General features: G+C 36.5%; 1 pseudogene; it reads right to left on the reverse strand.

Moving 5' to 3' along the window:
- Window positions 1-270: 270 nt before the first annotated feature.
- On the reverse strand, window positions 271-1,904 carry LOC125606827 (annotated as a pseudogene).
- Window positions 1,905-9,593: the final 7,689 nt, after the last annotated feature.

The following is a 9,593-nucleotide window of genomic DNA, read 5'->3' on the forward strand; positions in this document are numbered from 1 at the left end:
GGACTATGGTAAATGATTGGAAAAAAATAGTAATATGGTGAACAAAAAAAAAGAAGGAAAAAATAGTAATATATATATGTTTGTCATCCACTATTATTTCGAAAAAAATTGCTTGATAACATTTAATTTGAATTAAGCATTTTCTGTGAAAATTAGTGTATGTGCGCATTCACAAACAGAGACAGTAGACGAATACGAGGTCAGGGTGCTCTAACTCAATTGGTAGCATCGCCAAGCATATATGCACATTAGGAATCAGGGAGCAAGAGATAAAAAAAGAGAGCTCACAAGGAGCTTTTATATAATGATACAACAAACGATAGCATCTCCAAGCATGAGTAACACATCTAGTGAATACAAAATAGTAAAAAAACTAACAACAACAACATCATCTCGTGCTTAGTTGGAAGGCTCTCACAGTAAGCAACGTCCAACAACAACATCATCATGAGATATAACAGTAGTTATATAGCTTAGCCATCTTCCTCAAAGAAGATGAGAGCATGATGGAGGAAGCCAGTGAGGAAGGATGGGTTGAACCTCGGCCTTTCCTAGAGATGGTTGAACCTCGGCCTTTCCTAGAAATGGTTTCTCTTCAAAATGACGAAGGCTTTTGGTGGGGAGATGGTAGACACCAAAGACAGATTCAGTAAGATAGATGGAGTTGGGGACAAGACCAGGGCACGAGCCAGCCAGGACGCAGAAAGGGTCAGACTCAGAAATGAAGATGCACAAATCTCCAATGTCCTCAGTGTAACACATGTCGGTCATGCCTTCCTCTCTAAACACCATGAACACAGGGTCTCTCTCCAGAGTGTCGTTAGTGTAGCATTTGACCAGGAAACGCTCTCCAGAGGGAGACTCGACCCAGTAATCAGCCCTGGAACAAGAATCCAGAAGCTGGTGCTCGGACTGTGAGAGCTTGGGACGGTTGGTATACATAACTTACGGAAGCTCGGGGTGAAGTGGAGATCCCAGGAGCATAGGTAGGTGCTGCCAGGAAGAGGCAAGTAGAACTTGCGGTCTCTGTTGGAGTACATGAGGTTGGATCTTTCCAAGAAGGGGAAAGGAGTAGCGATGTTAGTCCATCGCAAGTCACGGTTTGGTCGGCAGAGACTGAGCTGTCTGCCCAAGAACTTGACAGCAACGACCAAGTCCGGGTCATCATCACTAGGAGAGGATGAGGACATGGCGACATTGCAGAAGACGTCGGTTTGGCAAGAGGAGAGAGCAGTGAGCGGAGGCAGAGGAATGACCTTGGAAGAAGAAGACAGTGGGTTCAAGTGGTCCGAGATGTACAAGGAACGGTCGGAAAAGCCAGAGAAGAACCCCCATCCAAGAGAAGATGCAACGACAGTCGTGTCAGCGAGCTCATGGGGATGTGGTTTGTCAGGGACAGTGAGTAACTCTTCCTTGGCAGCATCGAACAAGAGAACGTCATCAAGTACATCTTCTTCTTCTTCTTCCTTGACCATACTGCCAAGCCTCAGAAAGGGACCTGAAGACGATGATGATGATGATAACATACGAGATCCCCTCTTGTGCATCTGCACCACCACCACCAACAACATACTTACATACATACATATGATTGATTCAATTTCAATTTCAATTTCAATTTCGATTCAAGAGACTAAAGTAAGCCAAGCTCTTACCAAGAAGGAGAGTCCGTTGTTAAGAAACCTAGACATGCTTCACAAGCTTCAGTGTCTCCCTCCCTATCTCCTCAGACGACGACCAAAGAGTGAAGAACCCTAGCTAGCTCTCTGACCACTGTTTTAAATCCTTCAGCATCATGTCCTAAATCCACCGGTTGAACCTGTCCGGTTCGACGCTTCTTATAACCTTGTAACAATAATAAACAGTTCTAGTTTCTCTATTTACGAAATCGTTATATAGTCCAACCAAAACCGTTCGACTCTGGTTCATTTGTATTGAATCAAAAACTTTTTTTTTGTAAATAGATTTAGACCAAGATTTTCCACTCGTGCAGCAGATGTATTAATTGGACCAGACCAACCGGTTGAACCTGTCCGGTTCGGGTTTCTATTCATATCAGGCGGTTCTTATAACCTTGTAATGAAAACTTGTAGTTGCGCATTGTCAACAAAGTAATTGCTAGGTTTGTGAATTGTGTGGGTCCAGAGGGGTTGTCATCATGAATAAAGATCTAGAAACGGAGAAAAAAAAATGTTAGAAAAAGGGAAGATAAAAGCGATCATAGTATGTTTTCTCGTATGTCACCCCTGTGTGGGTTTGAGTCGCCCCATTGTGGGTTCTAGTTGCTGCTTTCTATGGATTCTTGGTTCTGGGGCTATTTCGTTTGGTCGCCAGCTTTTGTATGAATATTGATATTTTGTGTATCAATGAATTTCAATTTGGGAAAGAAAAAAAAAAGCGATCATAGTATATGTCTATGGCAAGATAGATTTTTATAAAAATGATGTCATGCATCGAATTGATTAATAGTTTAAGTTGATATATAAGATGTGAGATCCTTCTTTCTAAATAGTCGTACAAATTAGTCCACAAGATATCGAAGACGATTCTAAACGATCATAGAAGCAGTTTTACAGATCGGATTTTTCATTAAAATTTCTATTTTCATCTGATCGTTACGTCCATTGACGTAGACATCATCCTGTGCTTCCTCTCTTTGACTGTACATGCGTTCAAATCCGTTGCTTCTCCAACACTCATCATCGTAGTTGGTGTTTCTCCACCTCCTAAGGCGTTTCTTAGCATATTCAGCGTTTCCGTAGATTTTTTGTGTCAGGATTCTTTGGTCTTGATACGAGAAAGACTTTAATGTCTTTTGAACCAAGAACTGACCAACTTTTTTTTCTCTTACAAATTCTAATTGCCAACTCTCAAATCCTTCGTACATGATGACTAAACATATCTTTTTATTCTTTCTGATTTTCAAAAATTTATTTTTTTACTTAAAATTTATTTATTTTTTCTTTTTCTCTTTTCCATTGAATCTCTGCATTCGCTTTCAATTCAAACCCAATAAACTCAGAATAGAAACTCAATTCCTTCAGCAACACCACCAATAGCTTCCTTAATGTTAGAATTGCTCATCCTAATCTTTCTAAATCTTCACCTTCATCAATACTCGTTTTGAGATATGTCTGAAGACGTGGTGAACGTGTTTGTCTTATGGAGGAGCACGATCGGACTATGAACCCCTTTCTCTTCTGTAGAGGTCTTCTTTCTCCCTGAATCTCGACGTCTTCTTTTTCCCCGAATTTCTCCCCGAAATCGAAATCGACATCTCGATCTCTGTTTCTCGACCTCGAAACTCTGTTCTTTACCGCCTCTGGTGATTCACAGATTAACTCCAAATGGAAGGTTAGATCCTGCTTCTTAAAACAACTACATGACTCTGTCTTCTCGGTCCAAACCCTAACTTTTGCATCTTGAGAAATTGAACCCCTTTCTCGAGGCTCAGTCTCGTGGAAATGATGGCGATGGCGGTGGAGAGCATGGTGGAAGAAGCGGTGGATACCGCAGTGGAGGCGGTGGTGGTTGTGGAGGTGATGGTGGAAGACTTGAGTATGGATACAATGGTGGTGGTTGGTGGAGGTGGCTGTCGAATCTTCATCCACAAAACCTTGAACATAATACCTCATCCACAAGATCTTCATCCACAAAACCTTGATTCATGTGTCCACATTTTCCCGTGTCCATAATTTTACCATCCACAATGTGTATGTTCATATCTAACTCGTCCACAACTTTTCGTGTCCACAAACACTTGATATGCAAGGTGCAATTTCTGCTTCAAAATCGAACCATTTTAGCTTTGTTTTGTTTCTAAGGATATATCTCAACTTTTGTCTCTTTGTTCTAAAATTAGCAGAGAACGGAGAAGAATAGTTTATTCCCTGTAAACTGTTCACCGTAACCACAAGCATTGCGTCCATACATATTCATCCATAATTATCTGATAAGTGTCTACATTTCTTGCGTCCACATTTTTTCTGTCCATAAATGTTATATTTATTGTGCTCGATGACTTTTCATATTTACTTAACTTTTCTAATATATTTATGTACATATAACAAGTAAAAAGATAATTAAACAGATTTTAGTCTGCTTGTCCATAACTTTTGTTTCTACAACTCATTTGTAATTTACGTGTTCACAACTCATGAATCTACTTTTTTTTATCCACAATATAGATGTCCATATTTCATTTGTCCACAAATGCTTAATCCAAAAAATCTGACGTCAAATGGTTAAAATATATGTTAATGGATGTTAAAATGTAGAAGATAAAAAGTTGGAATTTGTTATGTCAAATTTTTAATTTATATACTTTAATATTTGAAAATAATCAAACAAAGGAACGAGAGGTGAACTTATAAAAATAATAAAAATATATTAAAAAATACAAAAAATTGCAACTCATCGGTCAAACCATAAACTAAGTTACATTCATTTAGTCACTTACTGTGTCACCAAATCCAATTGACCATGTATTTTCTTCTTTAAAAGGAACAGACTTCCCTTTTCACCTAAAACAGGGGTAAATTCGTCCACAAAAAGGCAGTTGTATGGACAATGTGTCCCAACCACATAATGTGTCTCTCAAGGTAAGAGAAAGACATAATGTGTCTCTGTACGTAAATGTCTCAATAAAGATCTAGAAACGGAGAAAAAAAAGAGATAGTATTAGAAAAAGGGAAAATAAAAAGGAAAAAGATTTATCAGCTACCTGATGTTTACTATATGCAAACCATACAGAATATGAAAATGTGTCTACAACTACACGATGTATATGATAATACATGCCACATGTACGAAGTTAATAAATATATGGCGCCAACATCTCAATTGGTTTTAATTAATTTTAATGAAACATTTGGGGTCTATTCGTAATTAAGAAACTTAACTCCGATTAAGGCGAAACCCGACCCGGCCCAATACGTAAACCCGGCCCTACACAACCATTTTCCCCCAAATCGATTTTCTTAAGGTTCCAACCCAAATTTTTTTGGAGATTTCGAAGGAAATAGAGACTGAGAGAGATTTCAGAGTCAGAGAGAGTAATTGCAACTGGGTTTGGTATAATCGATTCAGTTTTGGTAAAATCGAATCCGAATGAGCTAAAAGAAGAAATATGGCGACAATGAGGTAAGAACCTGTGACCCCTTGCTTGTTTACTTCGATGATTGGAATCAATCGATGTCTTTACCATGTTCTAATCATATTTTTGATAACAGTGATTCAATATCAGTGAAGATTAACTGCTTCCACTCGGGTGTGTTCGAAACTGAAGATGGGAAGCTAAATTATGTCGATGGTCTTTGGATCAGTTTGAAGTCGATGGTGATGCGGCTTATGAAGAAGTTCGGAAAATCATTGTTAAGATAGTTAGAGTGGGGAGAATGTGGTACAAGTTACCATTTGAGGATATATCAGAGAAGAAGGAATTGCTTGAAAATGACGAGAAAGCCAAAAGGAAGATGATTTCTAATGGTCGTTGGTACGAGGAGCTTGATGTCTTCATAGAGAAACCTGAAACTGATATTCTTACTGGTGATGATGCCGTGGTGGACGCAGTGACTGGGCACGTGGACGCAGTGACTGGGCAAGAACCTGTTGATGGTGACGAGTTTGATGTTGAGCAACAAGATGATAATTCTGATGGTGATCATGAAACAAGAGAGAGTGAAGATGAGTATCAAGCGAGTGATGAATCTGATAAAGAAGAGGATATTGACAGAAATTTTAAAGAGGATCTTGAGATGTTTAGGGACGAGAACTATGATGATGAGATTCCGGACGAGGAGGAGGTATATCCTGACACAGAGTAGTCATCTGATGATGAAGAGGAACAAGCTGAGAGGATGGCTAATATGGGTGAATTAAATGGCGTTTTTAGTCTTAGGCAGACCTTTTACATTAGTGAAGAGTTCAAGAAGCAAGTGATCAAATATATTCTGAAGACGAGAAGAAATATAGTCTTCAGTAGATGGGAGAAGACAAAGATTTGTGCTAAATGCAGTGGTAAAGGATGTGTGGCGTATATACTACTCAGTAGAGAGACCCATCAAAAAATAGATGGTGAAAGTGTATGTTAACACACATACGTGCCATCCCACAGGGAAGTGTAAACTCATCAAAAGCCCTACCATTGCTGAAGTTATGTTGAAGAAAATCAGGAAGGAACCTGAAATGAGTGCTCCGATGATTAGAGGAGAGTTTAGAGATAAGTTCAACATCATAATCTCTCCCGAGCAGGCACGTTTGAAATCCGCCACCCAATTCCATCTCTCTTTCTCTCTCTGTTTGAAATCGATCCTATTTTCCAGATATGAACCCTAATCTTCGAAATTGGGGATTAAAACAAGAGAAGTAACAAGACACGAGTCGGGTAAAGGAGTTGGCTCGAGTCGAATTAACTAAATTGGAGTTAAGTTTTTTAATTAGGAATTGACCCAAAATATTTCATTAAAATCAATTAAAACCAGTTGGGATGTTGGCACTATATATTATTAATTCGTATATGTGCATGTATTATCATTTACATTGTGTAGTTATAGACATATTTCCATATTTTGGATGGTTTACACCATATTATAGTAAAGATCGTGTAGGTGGGAACTTTTTCCTAAATTGTCGGGAGATTACTATATATAGCAAGATTTTATAAAATGATGTATGCATCAAATTGATTTATGTTATGAAATAACTTATAATTTATAGTATCGAGAAATTTAAATAAGAGTAGAATTTAATACCCGTAGGAAGCAAATAACACTAGTATAAGGGAGAGAGTTTATTATAAGGAAGAAGAAGAAGATGTAATGGTTCTTTGATTATAAACTCTTGTTCTTGTTTATGGTGTACAAAAGAGTGAGATGAGTGATGGTATTTATAGTGAACAACAATACATAAAATAACAAAGATAGTGCTTAATTTGGTAAATGAGTGGGTGATCATAGTGTTTGATGAGTAGATGATCATAGTGCTTGAGTTGGTAAAGGAGTGGATGATCATAGTGCTTGAGTTTGGTAAAGAAGTGGATGATCATTTCAATGCTTAATTTATAACACTCCCCCTTGATCATCCATCTTGTATTACGTGGTGCCTCGTTAAAAACCTAGTCATGGAAAACCCAATGGGAAAAACCGTAGTAAAAGTAAAAAGAGTACAACTACGTAAGCTCCCCCTCGAATGAGTAGTCATAGAACCTTTAGAACAATGATAGATTTTCATCTCTCAAATTGTAACATTCTCTTTGGTTGTCTATCTTTTGTATGTTCTTTGTTGCCTCGTTAAAACCTTGTCATGGAAAAACCCAATGGGATAAAAAAAAAATGATAAGGAAAAAGAGTACAACCACACTTACTATCATATTTCTTTCCCTGGAAACAATATCTTCAGGATATGCATTCCAATCAACTCTCTTCAGAGAATTAAGCTTAAGAGAATAAACTCTATTCATTTCTATTATGATATCTAGGGCCTTTAGACTTCTTGTCCATAATTCTCTTTTGACTTAGACAATAGTTTATTGGTCTATTTGGATTTCAAACCAAATTTCTTACATATAATCGTATAGAAATTCGTCTCGTACATACGAATTATTCATTTGTAACTATAGAAGTTACTATTATGATTTTCTTTCTTTTCATATGAAATTACATCTTTCAGTAATGAAAAAGATTAATAATTTTCTTAAATAACACTCTTACGTATGGTATTTCAGGACCAAACATATACGAGCGTCTTAAATAAAATACTTTAAGGATCTTTATGATAACATCTCAGTTTTAGATCTCCAGTTTAGAATACATAAAAACAATATAGTATTGTCAAGAGTTTTCTTCCAAAATATAATTTTTCTATAACTCTTCAGGAGTTTTGATTATATTCAAATCATGATTCTATTGATTTATAATCTCTTGATAAATACAAATGGATACATTTGTTAACCTTATAATATTTCATATATCCCATAAAATAGTTTGTTTCAATTCGATCGAATATGCAGAGTTCCCGGGAACATGATTTTGATATCATCAATCCTTCATGGATTATACTTTCAGGGATTAACATTTTTCAAGTGGATTGTTTTATTCAAGTTCTTCCTTTATTACCAGACTATAAGGAACTTGAAACTAGTTGCATCTACCACATGAAATTATGTCTCTTCACAATCAATTTCATATTGATCCTTCTTTGTGTGCAACGGTTCATTTACATCTCACTTGTTTTACACCTTTTAGTGTATGGACTACTGGTCCAAATACTTCTCTATTTCACAAGAAGTTTATATCTTTGTCTATTGCATCTTTCTGATTTGGCCAATCATTTCTTTGTGTACACTTTTCAATAGACTTTCTTTCATGATCCTCTTTCTCATTTATTATATCAACTGCTACTTTGCATGTATAATATCATCGACGTCAATTTTCTTATCGGTTCCATTTTGTTTCATACATGACATAACTTATTGAGATCTCTTCATTTGTCTCAGGTACCTGAATTTTCGTCAGTCATGTTTAATTTCTCTTCTGGAGATCATACAAAACTATATTGCCTCGTTTTGACCATTATCAATATATGCTCCTTTTCATTTACGAGGATTTATCTTGGGAACCAATCTGTCTACCACGCTGCAGGCGTGACTAGCAGTTTGATATTGTTCTTGTAGAACATTTATTCTTATTGGAGCATTTACAGCTGGTATATGTGACTTGATCACTATATTTATATGGGTCGTGTCTGGCAACTGCTTTAGTAAGTTTTGAAATGAATTATCTTTTGGACTTCTATTTCACATTGTGTTTAGCCCGAGGATCAATGATAATTCATTTCAACTTATTTTCTTTTCCAGCTGTTTATTTTCTCCCCCTTATGTTGGAAGTACTAACTCACTTTTAGAATTCATGTATAGCCTTACTTATAGTTTTCGGGGATGGCTCTGGATTCTTAAGTGTCAATAGAGATTTATATCCAACATATATTTCCAACCTCATTTGAAAACACATCTTCATTTGAAGCTCTGTGGCGGAGCAACATCCAACATTCTTAGATGAAAATGATTGGTTTCTGATTCTATACCAATGATGGGGAGAACTAGTGAATATTTATTGGCTTGATGCGATCCAATGTTGCTCAAAATGTTTAGCACTTATCTCAGTGAATGTGCTATAGTCGTTAAAGACTTTAAGAAGTGAATTCACCAATATTATAAAAATGCATAGTGGGTGATCAGTCCACTAACATCTTCGTTATTTATGCCAATATCTTATTTTGGCTGGTGAAAACCATATTACCCTTTTATCTTATGGGTAAGCAACATATGTCAAATCATTCGGAAGAATCTTCTGGTTCTTATATGCATATGACCTTTAAGTATATATTCGCATTATTAATGAACCAAAATGGTCTAACTGATTCATGCCAAATGTAAACTTCTAGTTTACTATACATTTATCTTCATTATACTAATCTTTGTGTAGTACAATATATAAGAGGCTGTAGATATTTTCTCTAAAATACTTATACTGCTTTGAGAATTATTTCTGATTGAAATGTATATATCATTTCGTTTGCTTATTGTCTCAACATAA

This window comes from Brassica napus, unplaced genomic scaffold (assembly GCF_020379485.1).
Source record: "Brassica napus cultivar Da-Ae unplaced genomic scaffold, Da-Ae ScsIHWf_9;HRSCAF=16, whole genome shotgun sequence".
Taxonomy (NCBI): domain Eukaryota; kingdom Viridiplantae; phylum Streptophyta; class Magnoliopsida; order Brassicales; family Brassicaceae; genus Brassica; species Brassica napus.